General features: G+C 35.6%; 1 protein-coding gene across 4 annotated transcripts in view; it reads left to right on the forward strand.

The window, feature by feature from the left end:
* LOC101896317 (protein gustavus) overlaps positions 1-18,436 on the forward strand; it is a 150,746-nt gene that overhangs the window by 121,408 nt on the left and 10,902 nt on the right. The window contains exon 3 of one of the 4 annotated variants that reach the window (XR_009344244.1): positions 16,571-16,709. The exons of the other annotated variants lie outside the window; for them this stretch is intronic. The gene's annotated coding sequence lies outside the window, so the exon portion shown is untranslated. The remainder of the gene's footprint in view (positions 1-16,570; positions 16,710-18,436) is intronic. 4 annotated transcript variants of the gene reach the window in all.

Raw genomic sequence — 18,436 nt, forward strand, 5'->3', positions numbered from 1 at the left:
TATTTATCGGAATTGTTTCAAATTTGGTATTTGAAGTTCGAAATGGATACTACAGCCTTAGACAGAAAATTGTCTGTGCAGGTCCACGTCTTCGTATAGCCCACATCCAACGATACCTACCGATATTCGGTATTTTGATGATTTTGGCGACATTATTCATCGCAATTGTTTCAAATTTGGTATTTGAAGTTCGAAATGAATACTACAGCCTAAGACAGAAAATTGTCTGTGCAGGTCCACGTCTTCGTATAGCCCCTATATAACGGTACCTCCCTATATTCGGTATTTTGATGATTTTAGCGACATTATTCACCAGAATTGTTTCAAATTTAGTATTTCAGATTCGTAATGGATACTACAGCCTATGACAATTGTCTGTGCAGGTCCTCGTCTTCGTACAGCCGCCATATAACGGTACCTCCCAAAATTCGATATTTTGATGATTTTAGCGTCATTATTTAACACAATTGTTTCAAATTACGTATTTAGAGTTCGTAATGGAAACTACAGTCTGTGACATAAAATTGTCTATGCAGGTATAGGTCTTCGTATAGGCCCCATATATCATTACCTCCCTATATTAGGTAGGTACAATACCCACCGAAATTTTTTGAGATGTCGTATTTGACGATCGTAATGGATGCTATAGCTTGTGACAGAAAATTGTTTCGAATTTGAATATGGTAATCGCTTATGACAAACAAGGCCTATGTAGGCCCACGTCGCATAGACCCCAATATAACGGCTATGTTCGGTTTTTAAGGATTTTATTTCCAAATTCGTTCCTAATAGTGGAGGGTATTCAAAGTTCGGCCTTACTGCTTTTTAACTTGTTAACTATAATTTGATATAAAATGAATTTACGCCTATTTTTGAGATATATAGTAATTCGTGTTGAAAAAGTAACTTATCAAAAAAATTTTTGAAACATGTGTATTTTTTCCCCAAATGTGTAATATTTTAACCCTCCGTGGGTAATAGGCAGTTTCCTTGGTGGCAACATTGCATAGAGAACACTCCAAGACAGATAAAACAACAGGAGAACTCAAGTGTCAACTATACTTGAGAGGATATTAAACCTGCCAAACATGTCTGGCAATAGCAGATCAATAAAGAACTTTCATGGCAGTATTCAAGAATCGTTATAGGCACTGGATTGTCTGGGAGTAAAGCCGAAAAAATGGGATCCATTCTTCCTAACAAAGAGGATGGACAAAACTACTCTCGTGTTGCGCTTCAGACTACCGAGATTTGTGTTCATTTGTGAGAAGATGTATAGACAAGTACTAGTCAACGCAAATATCAGCTAATCGTATGGAGGAACACGCCAGGCAAGGAACTCCAACATTATAGGTTGAATACGTTAGCGAATGGTACGACGTGCGCCCCAATCTTGCTACAAGATGTCTGAAAAGGCTAGCAGATATGAACATACAAAAATATCCATTGGGGGTTTAGTTCTTCTAAAGAATTTTTATGTTGACGAATGCATGTGCGGGTCTGACAGTTTAATAACGGCAATTGAGATGCAGAAACAGCTTAATACGTTACAACTGGAAGCAAGATCTAGACTACGAAAACGTGAACCTGCTGCTTGGAGGTCCTACAAAAGATAGAGAAGTAGATCTCAATTTTGAGAAGTCATCAACCAAGGTTTTGGGAATAACATGAATTCCCCAAACAGACCATTTTTTTTGAAGAGTAATGTGAATGAATGTACCACCGTCACCAAGCGGAAGATAACATCTGATTTGGCAAGATTTTTTGACCCATTAGAAAGTGCAAGTCCTGTGGTGTCAGCAGCGTAAATCTGTATTCAGCAGCCGCGAAAGAATACACTTGGCTGGGACGAGGAACTGCCAGCAGAAACAGCAGCATATTGGTTATCGTTCCGAGAAAGCCTGAAAATATTAAATGATTTCAAATTGCCCAGACACAAAAATTGAGACTGATATTTTTGTGGTCGCTCCAGAAAAGACATACGGAGTTGTGATGTATCTTCGGGCTATACTACCAGATGGAAGGCATATCGTCAAACTCCTTTTTCGAAACAAAAATAGAACCAATAAAGGTAATCACTATGCCACGGTTAGAGCTTTGTGCCGCTGAATTGGAAGCAAAACTTACTGCTAAAGTCAAGGCCGAATTGGGTTACGAAAATCGAAGGACTATTTATTGGTCAGATTCAGAAATTACATTGTATTGTATCAATTCCAACACTGAAGATGTTCGTTGCCAAGAAGATTAAAAATATACAAGGCAGATCGTTAAGCAATAATTGGCGACATGTAGGGACAAAGGTTTATCCAGCAGATTTCTTATCCAGAGATGTGAAACCGGATCGGCTGTCAGGATGTATTATGTGGTTTTATGGACGCACATTTCTATACGGAAATGAATCCCTCTGGCAGGAATCATTCTCAAAGTATGGAGAAAATCGGACTGATCTTGAATTTAAGACAAAATCTACATGTCAGCAATTGCGTCAAAGAGTAGCTTACGGGATATCATCTATGCAAGCATGGAAACTCGACAGAAGTATTGACCCCCATGGAGCTGTATCCAGGTATCGGATTTCGCGAAAGAAATACAGCAGTTGAGGAAATATGGAGCATTAGACAAATTAAGTTCCATATACAGTTTAACTCCGTTTCTTAATGACAGAGGCAGGTTGAACGAGGCAAGCTTAGTGTACGACACAAAACACCCGATGTTGTTACCATACAACGACCCAAGTGTATAACTCAACCTAGACATGATTCATTTGGAAAATAAGCACTGTGGGTCAGATTTGCTACTCGCAACCTCAGGACTGAAATAATGGATCATCAAGGGGGAGGCTATGGCACGCAACATTGTGCAAAATTGCGTAAGGTGCCCCCGAGAAATCTCCCACCTAACAGTGTATGGGTCCACTACAAAATACGAGGAGGTGTTTGTCTTCTTCGCAACAAAGGCTGTGCATTTGGAAATAGCTACAGACCTGACAACGGACGCATTCATTGGAGCGTTGAAGAGATTTATCGTTCGTCGAAGGAGGAAATGTCGAAACTTGTATTCAGACAACGCGAAAACTTTGTAGGAGCCAAAAATTAGCTCGATGAATTGAATCAAACAGTATTTGAATTGAATAGCAGAAAGGAAATAGCCGAGACATGCTCAAGAGAAGGTATTGATTTCTAGATTTCCCTCAAGAGCTCCACATTTTGGTGGCTTAGCAAAGCAACTATTGCTTCGTACCACAAGCAGTGCGTACTTAACCTAAACAATTGTTATCGAAATAGAGGTAATTCTACATTCCAGACCGCTGACACCTATTTCTACGATCTAAATGATCTAGCAGCATTAACACCTGGTCATTTTCTTGCGGGAGATCCTTTAACGGTACAGGTTGATCTATCAGCGAATTAATCGTCAACATCATTGACAAGCGGATGGAAAGTAGTATCGCAGATTAGGCATGAGTTCTGGAGACGTGGGTCTACGGAATACCAAAGTACTCTTCAATAAAGAAGGAAATGGAGTACACCATCAGCAAACGTTGAGCCTGGTAATTTGGTCATCATCAATGAAGGTAACATGCCTGTAATGCAGTGGCCAGTAGGCAGAATAACCCGAATATACAATGGTAACGATGGAGTCGTTCGTGTCGTTGACAGATTAGCTCCGTTATGCGAAAATGAAAACGAATCTCTACCACTTACACATAGAAAGAGTATTAGTGAAGGGCCATCGTCAAAGGGATTGGAGACGTCAAGCAGCATACTAATATCGATAATGCTTGTGGCATTATTATTCCTACCGTTATGCTTGGGTCAGTTGTTCAACATACACAAGTTTGAGAGTAATATACTTTGACGGAATTGGAGTCAAAAAGGTAGTGACAGCGGATTGGAAATTGATCACTTATTATGATATTTCCCCATTTTGGACTGATATGAATGATTTTTCTACAGGGTTTAAAACACTTCAGGAACTGTGCAAGGTAGCTGTTTAGAATTGAAACTGTGAGATACTTTCAGAAAATCGCATTCAAGTACAGAAGCAGTTGGAATGTAGTACACTTAACCTATTTCCCAGGCGGAGCAGACGAGGAGTCCTAACATAGTAGGGAACCTCGCACACTTGTTACATGGTGTTTTGGACTCAGAATGTGTGGAAAATGGCTGTCACTATTGAGAAGGCAAATGAAGACAGGCAAATTCTGTTGCAACTGCTAAGGAATCAGACATCTATTATTGATTCAACAATCTGAAAGGATAAAGATATGAGTCTAAGAACCTTCGCAATCATGCAAGTAGAAATGAACTTGCTGGCAAATAAGGTGAAGAAGGAGAAACATATTGAAAGGCAACACAATCAATTATTTTCGTCACTACGCAGCTCATACTACTGTCATCAAGGTTGAAACATATAGAGACAAAATCATCGATGTTTTAACGGGTCCTCATCATGATCGTATAAGTCCATTGCCACTTACCCCACATCAATTGCTGATGGAGCCCCAAACCATCAAGGCTCATATTGCGCCATCTCGTGTTAATGAGAAGTAAGGGAAGGGTTATGAAAACCCTTATCATATTTGAGATTCACCTTTCATTACTTGATCTTCAGCATTATGATTTATGCAACATGATTCCCGTCGATTTGATCGGTCGATTTATTTCAATATAATTGGAATAAACTATATTGACAGCAACATCCATCGGGACGAATTCATATCGCTAACAGCAGGAGAAATGCACAGATCCATACGTGCCGCAAATACAAAGTGAACTTCCTATTGAATGAATCGTCAGAAGCTTGTGACTTGGAGTCAACCATCCTTCACCAAACTTGGTGACAAATGGCACAAAAGAATCAATGGGTGTTTACTGTAGCCAATTAAACAGAGTTGTCGTTTGTTTGTGGTACAAAAATGATACACATGAAGCACACGCTGCTGAGCTCGTTACATTACACCAGCAGCTAAAATCCATTGAAATCGGAAGCTTTCGACAACTAATAAAACTGACAGCCATTCACCATCATACCATCAGCTATCTTACTCTTTGTGTTGGAATTGGTGTAGCCATATACGTCACAGTCAAGTTTCGCCACTATACAACTTCCAAAAACATCAACCCAACATCTATACCATGACAGTCAGTATCATCATACGTCATTGACCAGTTTCTTGAACGTTCCCCGTTTTACGTGGGGGAGAATGTTCAAACGAACGTATTGTTTGCATATACATATTTTACTTTTTTATTATAAATTTGTTTATTTTATCTGACAGTGTATTTAGCAGGCCAATGACCAAAATAAATAAACACTTTGATTGCTTTCACATTGCATGGTTTATTGGCTGAAGTAATTTATTGCTTACTTTACATATAATGGTAGTTTCAATGAAATCCAAATGTATAAATAAATTTCGTATATTTGATGCACCAAACACGCTATGTACCTCCAATTTAAATGAAATTCGGAATGTGGGACAGAATTTGGTCTAAAAATAAATCTAGTCAAATTATGTTGAAGCCGGTTAGATTTGGATATTATTATTTTTTAAGAAACATAGACCCGCCACGCCTTTGCAAAGATATTAGGCTAACAGTAAAACTTGTAATAATTGGTATTATCCTTACCCCAGGATAATTTCATAAAGGAGTGGATTCGGCGGTGTCGGGCAATATTTGTAAAACTTTTTAATTAGCATGAAGAGTACTCTCGATAGGCCTTCCAACGGTACGGTACCCATATTGTCCCGGCTGAATTAATCAATGTAGGAGTAATGTTGGGAATAATTATCCTTACCTTAGGATAATTTCCGAAATGGGTGGATTCGGCGGCATCGGGAAGTATTTTGAAAACTTTTTATTATTTCTATGGAGAGTACTCTCGATAAGCTTTTCAAAGGTGCCCACGCAGAATTATCCTTAATAGGTTAGGTTAGGTTTTTAAAGAAAAAAAATTTGACCACGCCTACTTTTACGCCCACTATCTTGATTTATATAAAATCTTTATATTTGCCAGATAATGAAGATATCGGTTTGAAAATTATTACACGAGATAATGTTGATATTCACTCCAACCCTAGGGATTTATTTGGGGGCTGAGGAACTCACCACGCATACTTCTAATATATATCTATAATAAAATAAAGTTGTGTTAGTTACTACGCTTGTAACTCAAAAACCGCTGATCTGATTTTAACGATTCACATAAATTCGAAATTGTCTCTTGACAGAAGAGGATAAAAACCAAAAAAAATCACGTAAAAATGTGAAATTTGAAAATTTTCATTTTGACTTTTGAAATGTACAATAGTAATGTTTTATTTTGCATGATTTTTTTTCATGTTGACTTACTATTTGGGAATGTACATTTGTAGGGTTTTTTTTTTTTTTGAATTCTAATATGATGTGTTTTTTTTTTTTTTTTTGGAGTGACGGACCTGAATAGATGATGTCACAATAATTTAACGTGGTCAAACCAAAGTTAAAAGATAATTACTTTTTCAATTTTGCTAAAAAATCAAAAAAGAACCTATTATATATATATACAACTTCGGAATGGAATCTTGGCAAAAAAAAACAAATTGCGTAAAATATGTCAATATAAATATAAATAAAAAAATCCTTTTGGCGTGAAATTTTTTCAATTTAAAAACTATATAGAAGTGTACATTTTTTATTGTTTTGAATTCTGATTGAATAATATCAAAAATAAATAGTACGCAGTACGATGTTAAATGGCGATCTTTCATGTCTGAAATTGGCATTTAGCTTTCAACTCCAGGATCTACATCGTGCTTCAGCTGGAAGATGCGAACACATTTAAACAAACAAAAATAACCGACAAAACGTTATGGGGCTCATTTCAAAACGTGGACCTTCCTACTTATTTCACATGACAATAATCCGTCCGATGGGAACTCAATATGCACAATTCATTGGGACTGCAATCAGTGAAATACCGAATATAAAGGGCGCAAAAAAGAAGAGGAAAAGGATTTCTGTTCTTTCAGAAATTCTTCCTAAACTTTCACGATACCTTAAATCGCTTTTGCAGTTCATGATATGGGTCATAACCCCCGGATAAGGATACAACCCGATTTTAAGTATATCTTACATTTAAACCATATTTTCATACTAATTTCGGCAAATGTTGGTAATTTGGGAAGAAACCATCCTTGCAAAAATTGATCACGATTTGTATAACCATCATATGTTTTAAGGAACAGGATATTTGTTTAATCGTCTTCGAATTATACTATGATAAAAGATATGGACTTTATGGGGTCTCCAACGCGCAATTTCAATGACAAATATTACATATTACTTTAAAAACAAGTAAAAAATTAAGTTCGGCCGGAAACATTTTTATATAAAAGTATCTGATTTCAAGCGTGTTTCACTTTAAACTTCATATACCAGTAAGACTGTTTGGATAATGCAGTTAATGCAAAAAAGCCATAAAGTGAATGAGGCCGTTATATGGGGCCATAACAAACGGGAAGCTCTGTGAACAATTTCATACTTCAAGGATTGTTATCTATCAAACCTTCTAAGATACCAAAATTGAAACAATTATGTGCGTAAATGTGACCAGGATTATCAACATACCCAACATCGGTAGGTATCGTTATAGGTGTTAGACAAATCCGAGGAGAAATGTAGCAAAATGTTTCAAAATCGTTGTGCCTGAAAATATTTTCGTACAGTTGATTTTAAAGGCATTTTGGCCTGCTAGGGCATTTATTAAAGAATTTGTGGAGAGATCCGATAATTTAGCTCATTTGCTTCTTAGACCAGATTCGGTGCCAAAAAACTAAATGACTCATTTTCTATTTGCTTTTAGAATGTAAGGGGGCTTAATAAAAAATAACCAGTTTATATATTGATAGCATTGGTTTCAATTATAATGTACTGGTTTTCTCCGAAACTTGGTTAAAAACATCTATATTAAATAGTGAAATGTTGTGTTTGTAAAAAAGGTGGTGGCGTCCTTATTGCAGTTGATACCAAATATACCACTAATCTAATTGATCTAAATGATTTTCTTGATATAGAATTTGTTGGAGTTTCCATTAAATTGGGCAAACCTAAATTGTTTGTAACTTGCTCTTATATTCCCCCTTTATCTTCACTTGACATTTATAATCAGCATTAATCAGCAATAAATTTAAACACTGAAAAAATTAAAGATTCCGATCGCATTCTGATCCTTGGTGATTTTAATATGCCCTCCATTAGGTGGCTTCCAATGCCAGATTCTGAAGCTTTGATTCCTTTGCCACCCGAGATGAACAGTACCCAGTACACATTTGATGTTATAAATAGTTTGTGTGACTTAAATCGTTATCAAATAAACAGTGTGAAAAATTCCCACGGCAAAATTCTTGATTTGGTGTTTGTAAATATAACACAGCATTTTGATACATTCAGAATTCCTCTAATATGCACTCCTGAAGATATATACCATCCAACTTTATATATCTCCATGACTCACAGTTATGTAATTGAAGAAAGTCAGTCCTACTCATTTAAAACTGTCCTTAATTACAAAAAAAAAACTAATTTTCCAAAATTTAATACCCTCATTTCCGTCGTAAATTGGGCTTCTGTATGCCTGTGTAACAGCCATGAAGATTTAGAATATGTAATTGATAAATTTTATGATATTTTAAATAGATTTAAACTGGAATGTGTTCCAACCACTAGAGTTAAAAATTCAAATAAATATCCATAGATAACCCCTGAGTTATCAAGTTTAAAAAATTCTAAAAATAAGCTGTTTCGTAAATATAAAAAATCAGACTTAACAATAGACTGCACTAATTACTCTGTTGCTTGATCTAAATATACTTTAGAGTCTCGTAAATTGTATAATCTTTACCTAGACAAGATTATACAATTTACGTCAACAGTAGTAAAAGGATTTGTTCAGCGTAAACAAACTGATACAATTTATACCGATTTTGCTAAAGTTTTTGATGGGGTTAACCATTAACTCCTAATATATAAATAAAATTATATGGGTTTCAACACAAATTAATCAAATGTATATCATCTAACTTACATGATAGATCACAACTAGTTTTGTTTGAAGGGTATCTATCCAAAACGATTAACGTTCCATCGGTAAATGGTAATATACCTTCAGATTTCCTAATATAATCTATTAGAATTAATGTTCCCTTTAGATCTAGTAAGTACTACCAATTCTTATATACTAATTTTCACCGCACGAATTATTCAACGGGCGAACCTCTTAGTAAAATGTGTGTTGACTTTAATTCTGTGTATTGTAATGTAGAGTTTGGTATGAGTTTAGAAGTTATTAAATCGAGAATAATTTTATTTTTAAACAATTAACATACATGTTTTATTATTTGACAAACTAGCTGATGAATTAGATTCTGTAGCTGGTTTTCAATTTCCTACTGAATTCCCATTATGATGCGGATCATGATGTGTACGCGATCCCTCCGTAAAGGGAGGTCGCCCCCTCGGTCCGCAGGGGTGGGAATGTGAGGCGTGGGAACGTTCGAAAAAAAAAAAAATAATGAAAATACCGAATATCGGGAGGTACCTTTATATGGGGGCTATAAATGTTGTTTATTAATATATATATATATATATATATATATATATATATATATATATATATATATATATATATATATATATATATATATATAAACAAACTGATACAATTTATACCGATTTTGCTAAAGTTTTTGATGGGGTTAACCATTAACTCCTAATATATAAATAAAATTATATGGGTTTCAACACAAATTAATCAAATGTATACCATCTTACTTACATGATAGATCACAACTAGTTTTGTTTGAAGGGTATCTACCCAAAACGATTAACGTTCCATCGGTAAATGGTAATATACCTTCAGATTTCCTAATATAATCTATTAGAATTAATGTTCCCTTTAGATCTAGTAAGTACTACCAATTCTTATATACTAATTTTCACCGCACGAATTATTCAACGGGCGAACTTCTTAGTAAATGTGTGTTGACTTTAATTCTGTGTATTGTAATGTAGAGTTTGGTATGAGTTTAGAAGTTATTAATTCGAGAATAATTTTATTTTTGAACAATTAACATACACGTTTTATTATTTGACAAACTAGCTGATGAATTAGATTCTGTAGCTGGTTTTCAATTTCCTACTAAATTCCCATTATGATGCGGATCATGATGTGTACGCGATCCCTCCGTAAAGGGAGGTCGCCCCCTCGGTCCGTAGGGGTTTGATATATAGATATAGATTGAAGAGTAGGGTCGAGGTAAGAAAGTATTAACTTTGAAAAGTTAGGACAAGAACTAATTCAAATATTACTGAATTTATTTTGTCATGCCACAAAAAGACTTTTTCCATCAAAAGTATCGTTAACGTTTTCGTTTGGTTACTATTTTTGCATATTTCATGACTTGTTGCTATTGTTTTGCACTATCTTCTATTTGTTTCACTACTATACTTCAAAAGTTAAGATTCATTTCATTTATTTCATACAATTCAATATAAATAAGCCAACATGCCCAAAATCTTATATCAACATACAACAGTATAAAAACAGCCTATAACAATATTAATCTACGAAAAAAACTAAATAAATAACAAAAATAATCAACGAATAGTAATATATATACACAAAAAAATAATAATGATAATAATTTGAATTTAGTAGCAATTAGACCCTCAGACAAAACTCCTCTACCAAGCTGAACAACAGTTAAACAAGGTAGAGAGAAAAAAGGCAAGAGGCATCAATACACTTAAGCGCTAATCATCACTCGTTTCCAACCGAGTGAATGTAGCTACTACAAGTATAGCAAAAAAATCCTTAAAAAAGAGAAAGAACGATAAAATTATGTACTACATGGAAAATAAACAACCATAAAAATGGCCCCCTCAGCCAATACCTAAAAAGAAATAACAAAAAATGACCCGCAACCAAAAACTCAATGAACAGACAAATATTCAAAACACCTCTTCCTGTACATATCAAGAGAACAGGTAAAATTACGCAGGGTCAGAGGGAGCTGATTCCACAATCTCGCAACTCTCACAACAAACGCCTTCTCACCAACCACTTGGAAAATCTTGGAAACAGGAATTGCGGATTTTGAGATGATCTACAAACCACAAACTTATTATATAAAGGAGAATTAACATTCCTCATAATTCTGTAATGACACAAAAGCAGGCGATATTCAACATATCTGTCAAAGGACAGTCCAAGAAACTTAATAACATACTGTGTTACACGATCACTACGGCGCAACCCAAACACATACCTAACAATAGAGTTAACAAGTTTGCGTACGCGCAGAATTAGGTAAGCATTTGCCCCAGAGATGACCTCCAAACAATAGTTGACATGAGACATTAATAAAGATCTGGCAACCATCATCCTAACACCAAGAGGCAAATGAGCTTGAAGACTATATATAGAACCTCCGCATCTGAAAACGCACACGAGACAGCAAAGAATCAACATGCGCTGAAAAATTAAGCTTGGTGTCAATGACTACACCTAAACATCTCATCTCATCCACAACATTAACCACAAAGGAGCCAACACAGATGCATGGCATAGGAACATAACGAGGACTATTAAACAGAACAGCTTCAGTTTTATTCCAATTTACAGACAAACCATTAGAGGAGATCCACATAGAAAGCAATCCCAACGTAGTGTTTGCCACATTTTCCAACTCAAAGAGATCTGCACTTCTAAAGAAGACATGAATGTCATCCGCATACATGAAAACTTCACAACTGGAATTAGACACATAATAAAAAGCATAGGGCCAAGCACAGACCCTTGTGGGAATTTTATCGTTCTTTCTCTTTTTTAAGGATTTTTTTGCTATACTTGTAGTAGCTACATTCACTCGGTTGGAAACGAGTGATGATTAGCGCTTAAGTGCATTGATGCCTCTTGCCTTTTTTCTCTCTACCTTGTTTAACTGTTGTTCAGCTTGGTAGAGGAGTTTTGTCTGAGGGTCTAATTGCTACTAAATTTAAATTATTATCATTATTATTTTTTTGTATATATATTACTATTCGTTGATTATTTTTGTTATTTATTTAGTTTTTTTTTTTTTCGTAGATTAATATTGTTATAGGCTGTTTTTATACTGTTGTATGTTAATATAAGATTTTGGCCATGTTGGCTTATTTATATTGAATTGTATGAAATAAATGAAATGAATCTTAACTTTTGAAGTATAGTAGTGAAACAAAAAGAAGATAGTGCAAAACAATAGCAACAAGTCATGAAATATGCAAAAATAGTAACCAATCGAAAACGTTAACGATACTTTTGATCGAAAAAGTCTTTTTGTGGCATGACAAAATAAATTCAGTAATATTTGAATTATTTCTTGTCCTAACTTTCGCATTAACTGTTCATTTTATGACGGCTGGAAATTAATATTGAACTGTCTTAAAATCCTAAAATATTTCTGAATATATTAATGAAAAATCACAAATATCAATTGCCAAACAGTTTAGTATTAATCGAACTGTTAGTTGTTGACTAATAAAAAAGTATAATAACTCACATGACGTAACCGTGGTTGGCCATTCAATTTATGTGAATTTTTTTGTGCCATGGAAATTACATGATATATATTTGGGTAAACCACAAATACAAAATGCACTAGATTTGGTACCATTGGGAATTATGTGAACGGATAGTGGTAAAATATTTAAATTTGGTATGAAAATAAATTCGTTGAAATAGGGTTTATAAAAGTAGGCGGTTTTGGCAATGTGTACTAAGTTTGTATTGATTGTAGGACACTATATAGTGTAGGGAAAGATATAAAATTGTGCATTTCTATATTAAGAAGACTCCGAAACATATTTCTTTGTATTGAATTTTTAAATTAAAATGGTAGTATTTTATTTCATACATTCCATTATTTTATGATGGAATAGGGCTGAACCTTCAAATTGTATATTCAGGTCTTTATTGCTATCTGGTGGTGGTCTTGGAAATGTGTGCTATAATTGTACAAAAATTCTAAATCGTACTCAATTTGGTATTGGGTGAAGGTATAGAGCTGAATTGAATGACATTTCAGAGTTGATGTGTGCGGTTAAGATTAAGTTCGAAAAATACAAAATGGTACTAATTTTAGATCACTCTTAGTGTTTAGGATGGAGGACGTAGAATTTTTGGTTATGCATACTAAATGCTATGAATGTGGGTCCATTGTGCAATGGTTTTACTAATAATACTAAAATAATAACAGAAAAAGAAAAACAATTGAATAATATATAAAACCTTGAAGGTCTGAAAATTTGGTACAATGCATGAGATTTTGATTGAACAATTTTGTCAAACTGAACAAATTGTGCTTTTTGAATACTAAACTGTTGGAACGAATCTTAAATTTTACGGTAAAATACATCATGTATGTTAGCAAACTGAGCCTTCCTAAAAGCTGCTACTTCCAATATGACAATGCTCCAAAGCATACAGCGGGCGTTTTAAGGAGTGGCTTTTATACAGTGTTGCAAAACAGCTGCATTCTTGGTTTATTTATTTATTTATGTACTACTGCAAAAGAAGACACAGTCTTATAAAACATAATCCAACTTCATAAAAATAATTACAACAACATTTATTTTAATATAATTACAATTATATTAAAATAAATGTTGTTTGTAACAACGTTACCTATAATTCGACGTACTCAGTCGACGTTTTTCACCATATAAGTAAAACACATGTAGTTATATAAAAACTACTAAAATACCAGGGATTCGTTGGTAATTTTCCTGTAGATAATGAAGGCGCTTATAAACCGAACCAAAGAAATATTGGTGGAAACACAATATTTCTCCCAGATGGATTTCAGGATGTATAGGAAAAAAATGATTGAAATAAAAACACAAAAGGATTAGAGTGTTGAATTAAACAATATTGAAGTATCCTTTATTGAAAGAAAATTTTAGGTTTTTTTGAAACGAATTCTTACCGCTTGTAACAATGGTTGAATTAAAAGTAAGTAAGAAGAGAAAAGGAAAAAGTCCGTTAAAGCACAGACGACTTGTTTCGAAAATTAAAGCAGAACGCATACATATACGAATGAGTAAGCGGCAATGTCAAAGTGTATGTGAGGAAAATTATTGAAAAAGAATCAGGAAAACCTGAGATGCCAGAAGTTAGGATATTTTCCTTTCACCCACGATTTTGACATTAACATCGCAAGGTCATGTGTTGTGTGTACTTTTCCGGATTACAACGTAATCTGAATGTAATGTACGTTATCAGAAAAAAAAAACGTTGAAGGAAAGAATATGTGTAGCTGAAAAGAAAAGTTTGTGTTTCGTTCACAAGAATAAAAATAAATACAAAATAGTGCAAATTTTTCAATGGAATTCAGTTTTGGTTTATTTTAGAGTATACATAGGATGTTTGTTTCAGGATAGAAACTAGGACGAATAAGGTCCATAAATGGCCCAGCCAAATATGGTGTTGATGGCAGTCCTGGTCTTGAAATGGTACCTTCTATGACTATTTTAGTGTACAAGTCAGCTCCAATAATTATGTCGATGGTAGAACGCTCATAGAATTTTGAGTCGGCCAGGCATAAGTTGACATAATTGTCCTTGAAGTCTGCAGGCAAGTCTTTGGAAGGAGTTTTAATGTTTACCCGACTATCTACCTTCATCATCGTTTCGACTTTCCGTGCAGAATCAAACCGGGATGTCAGGGTTAGAGGGCACAACGATTTCTTGTCCAAGGTGAGCGTCGTGATCGAGCGGGTGATAGTTCCTCTTTGGGTAACTATATCCGCGATTCGCACACGTTTGTCTGAACCCAGATATACTTTCGAAATGCGTCCTAGACGCCACGCGTTCGGTGGAAGATTGTCATCGATGACGGCTACTAACGAATCGACGGTGAGGTTAGGTTCAGAAGTTTGCAATTTATTGCGTTTCTGAAGCTCACGCAAGTATTCGTTTTTCCATCGTGAACAGAACGTCTGGTGAATTGCCTTCAGTTTTTCCCAACGATTGAGAATGGAAGTGGAAGAAGTATCAATTTGAGGATCGACGGGAACCAGAATAGGAACCCCAATAAGGAAATGCCCGGGAGTTAAGGCAGCAAAGTCAGAAGGATCCTGCGAAATTGGTCACAATGGCCTGGAATTAGGGTCCAGCAAAATCTAGACCAGTTCGTGCGAATGGGCGAGAAAGCTCGGTCCTTTCTGGAGGAAGGGCAGCCATAAGTTGCTCCTGGCAACGTTTTTTATAAAGTATGCAAACTTTACACTTGTTAATTGTGGTCTTGATGAGGTTTTTCACCTTGGGAATCCAATATTGAGAGCGGATTACTCTCAGAACTAGCAGGTTACCACCACGGAGAGTAACCGAATGAACGAGAGAAACCAGCAAATTTGAGAAATGGCAATTTTACGGAAGAAATATGGGATGTTTCTCGTTATAAGATAGGCTCGGAGAGGATGAAAGCCGACCACATGAAGGAATTATTCCATCAGCATTTAGGAAAGGGTTTAATGCAAGAATTGGAAGTTTGGCAGATAGTGCGTGGTATTCATTTGGATTAATTAATTTTTGAGAAAAATCGCGGAGCTGAAAAAAAATGACTGTTCTATTATGATATGGAATTTTGTGAAAAATTGTATATTGGATATTTTTTTAAATGTTCGCCCTACCCCGATTTAGATTTTCATGCAAAGAAGAAGTGATCACGCCCAATTTTGCGCCCATGTTTTCGATTTATCTAAAATCCTAATATTTGCCAAAATCATGAAGATATCTGATCCACAGTCACTATACGACGTAATCTTGATTCTCCCTCCAACCCTAGGTATCTTTTTGGGGTCAGCGGAACTGACCACACCTACTTCTTTAAATTTCTATGTAAAAAATTTGAAAAAGTATAGTAACACATCAGTTGAGAACGGCTGGGCCGATTTGACTCAAATTTTCTTTTGGTTATTTGTAATTACAGTGGCAACGTTGCCTTTGAAAAATGTGGCTTAAATCTTCAAAATACTGAATAACTTATGGGTCTATGGGAAAACGTGGATCTATATAGACAATGTTCTGCTACAGGATATAGAATCTATCACCATTCCTAAATACCAAATATGAAATACCGAATATCGGGAAATACCGTTGTATAGGATATATAAAAGTGTGGACCTATATACAGAATATAAATATAGAATTTTAAACAAATCCGTTAGAAAAGTGGTAAGAATCATAAGAACACTGAATATCGGAAGTTACCGTTATATGGGGGCTATAGGAAAATAAAATTTGAAACACTGCCTTTGAAAAATGTGGCTTAAATCTTCAAAATACTAAATAACTTAGGTTACGGTTATATGGGGACTATGGGAAAACGTGGATCTATATAGACAATATTCTGCCACAGGATATAGAATCTACTACCATTATTAAATACCAAATATGAAACAATTCTGTTAGAAAATGTTGCTTAAATCGTCAAAATACATATTATTAAATAATATCACAAATAAATATTTATACCCACTGTTTTTAAGTATTTAAACGATTTTGGTGTCATTGTACTGCTGGAAACACACCTTACCACTGAGAATACAACACAAGCGGAGAAGTACTTTCCTGGGATAATTTCAGATACGGCAGGGCGATTGGTGGAGTTATGGTTGGAGTAAAAAGGTAATATCAAAAAATAAAGTCAGCCACGTTTTTGAATATGCCAACGAAACACCATGCCTTTTCATCAAAACTGCACATTCTACAGTCCGTATAATACCACTTTACTTGAGACAAGCAAATTGTAACAGTGACTTCTCTAAAGTTAAGGACGTTATAGACCAGTCACATTACGACGATTTCTTACTAATTGGAGACATGAAAATTCGTATCGGTAATACGGAACAGAACTTTGTTCCACTCTATAGGGAGTTTTTTGTGAGCTGGAACCGATAGGAGGATATGATAACGAAATAAAAAAAACAATTTAATAATTTTAAATGGGCAGACAGCAGGTGATGAGGAGGGAAACCTCACATACATAAGCACTGTAGGCGAGTTGGTAAACGACATTTGCGCAATATCACATGCTTTAGTGCATCATGTTGGCAATTTTAAGGTGGACGAAAAAATATGGTCTGATCACCTACCCATAGTGCTTACATTGGAATTAAAGTCGCCGATCCAATCTGAAAAGATAATGAAGCATCTACCAAAATTGTTGTGGAAAGATCCAGATAAATTTACTTATCAAAACAAACTTAATGCCAAGCTTCAAAACCTCTTGGAAACGATAGAATGTCTACACCCAAAAGACTTAGGTGATATTATTGTCTCAGCAGCAGATATAACAACCAAATCCAACGTATATACCCCCAAAACTAAATAGTTTAACGAAAAGTGTCATTGGGCTACGAAAAATGTTTTTGCACAGCTTCGTAAATTAAAAAAAACATAGTAACGGATGCCAGACTGTTCGACTGTCTCACCTTACAATGACCTGTGATGATACCCGCCACGAGTTTTAGATTTGACAATGACATCAGCGACCTTGTTCTCTGAGAATGTGGGTCATATTCCTTTGGAGATGGTGCATCCCATTTCGTCCAGCCAATTTTGTTTGATTTTCTCAGAGTAATGTCTGTTAATGATCTGTAGGAAATGGCACAGTGGTGGTTTAACCGAGTTGTCTACTCCAATTGTAGTTGATTCGGATCCTAGCCTGGCCAATTCGTCTGCAGTCTCGTTACCTGGGATGTTATAATGGCCAGGAACCCAACGGAGCTTGATGGACAACCCAGTGTTTTCCAAGGCTTTCCTGCAGTTCAAAACAGCCCTAGACTTGATAGTAAAGGAATTTAAGGCCTTCAGTGCCGACATATATAGTCACCGGACCTCAGTGTTCCTCGTGACCAGCAGGTCTGTGGCCTTTTTGACCGCAAAGATTTCCGCCTGAAATACGCTACAGTTATTTCCAAGCTTGTAGGATTCACGAACATAAGGGTATCACAGAAGACACCAGCTCCCGTACCACACTCCATCTTTGAACCGTCGTCTTTGTCAGGTATGTGTATGTCAGCTGGGTAGAAGCTTAACCGTGGTGAAATATTGAATTGCCTATCTCTTCCACATTCCTTACACGTCTTAGAATCGCAGAAAGTCCAAAGGGTTGACTGCGCCATTCGTTTAGTTCTCTGAGTCGAAGAGCACTCCTGAATGCCTGTTCCTCCACATGTATGCTCAGCGGACTTAAGCCCAGTAGAGTATCCAGTGCTGCTTGAGGCGTGCTCCTGATAGCACCCGTTATTAGAAGGAATGCGGCTCTTTGAACTTTGTTAATGTGTCGTGAGTAGGTTGACTTCTTCAAAGAATGCCACCATACTAGAGATCCCTAGGTTAGAATGGGGCGA

This window comes from Musca domestica, unplaced genomic scaffold (genome assembly GCF_030504385.1).
Source record: "Musca domestica strain aabys unplaced genomic scaffold, Musca_domestica.polishedcontigs.V.1.1 91, whole genome shotgun sequence".
NCBI classification, from domain to species: domain Eukaryota; kingdom Metazoa; phylum Arthropoda; class Insecta; order Diptera; family Muscidae; genus Musca; species Musca domestica.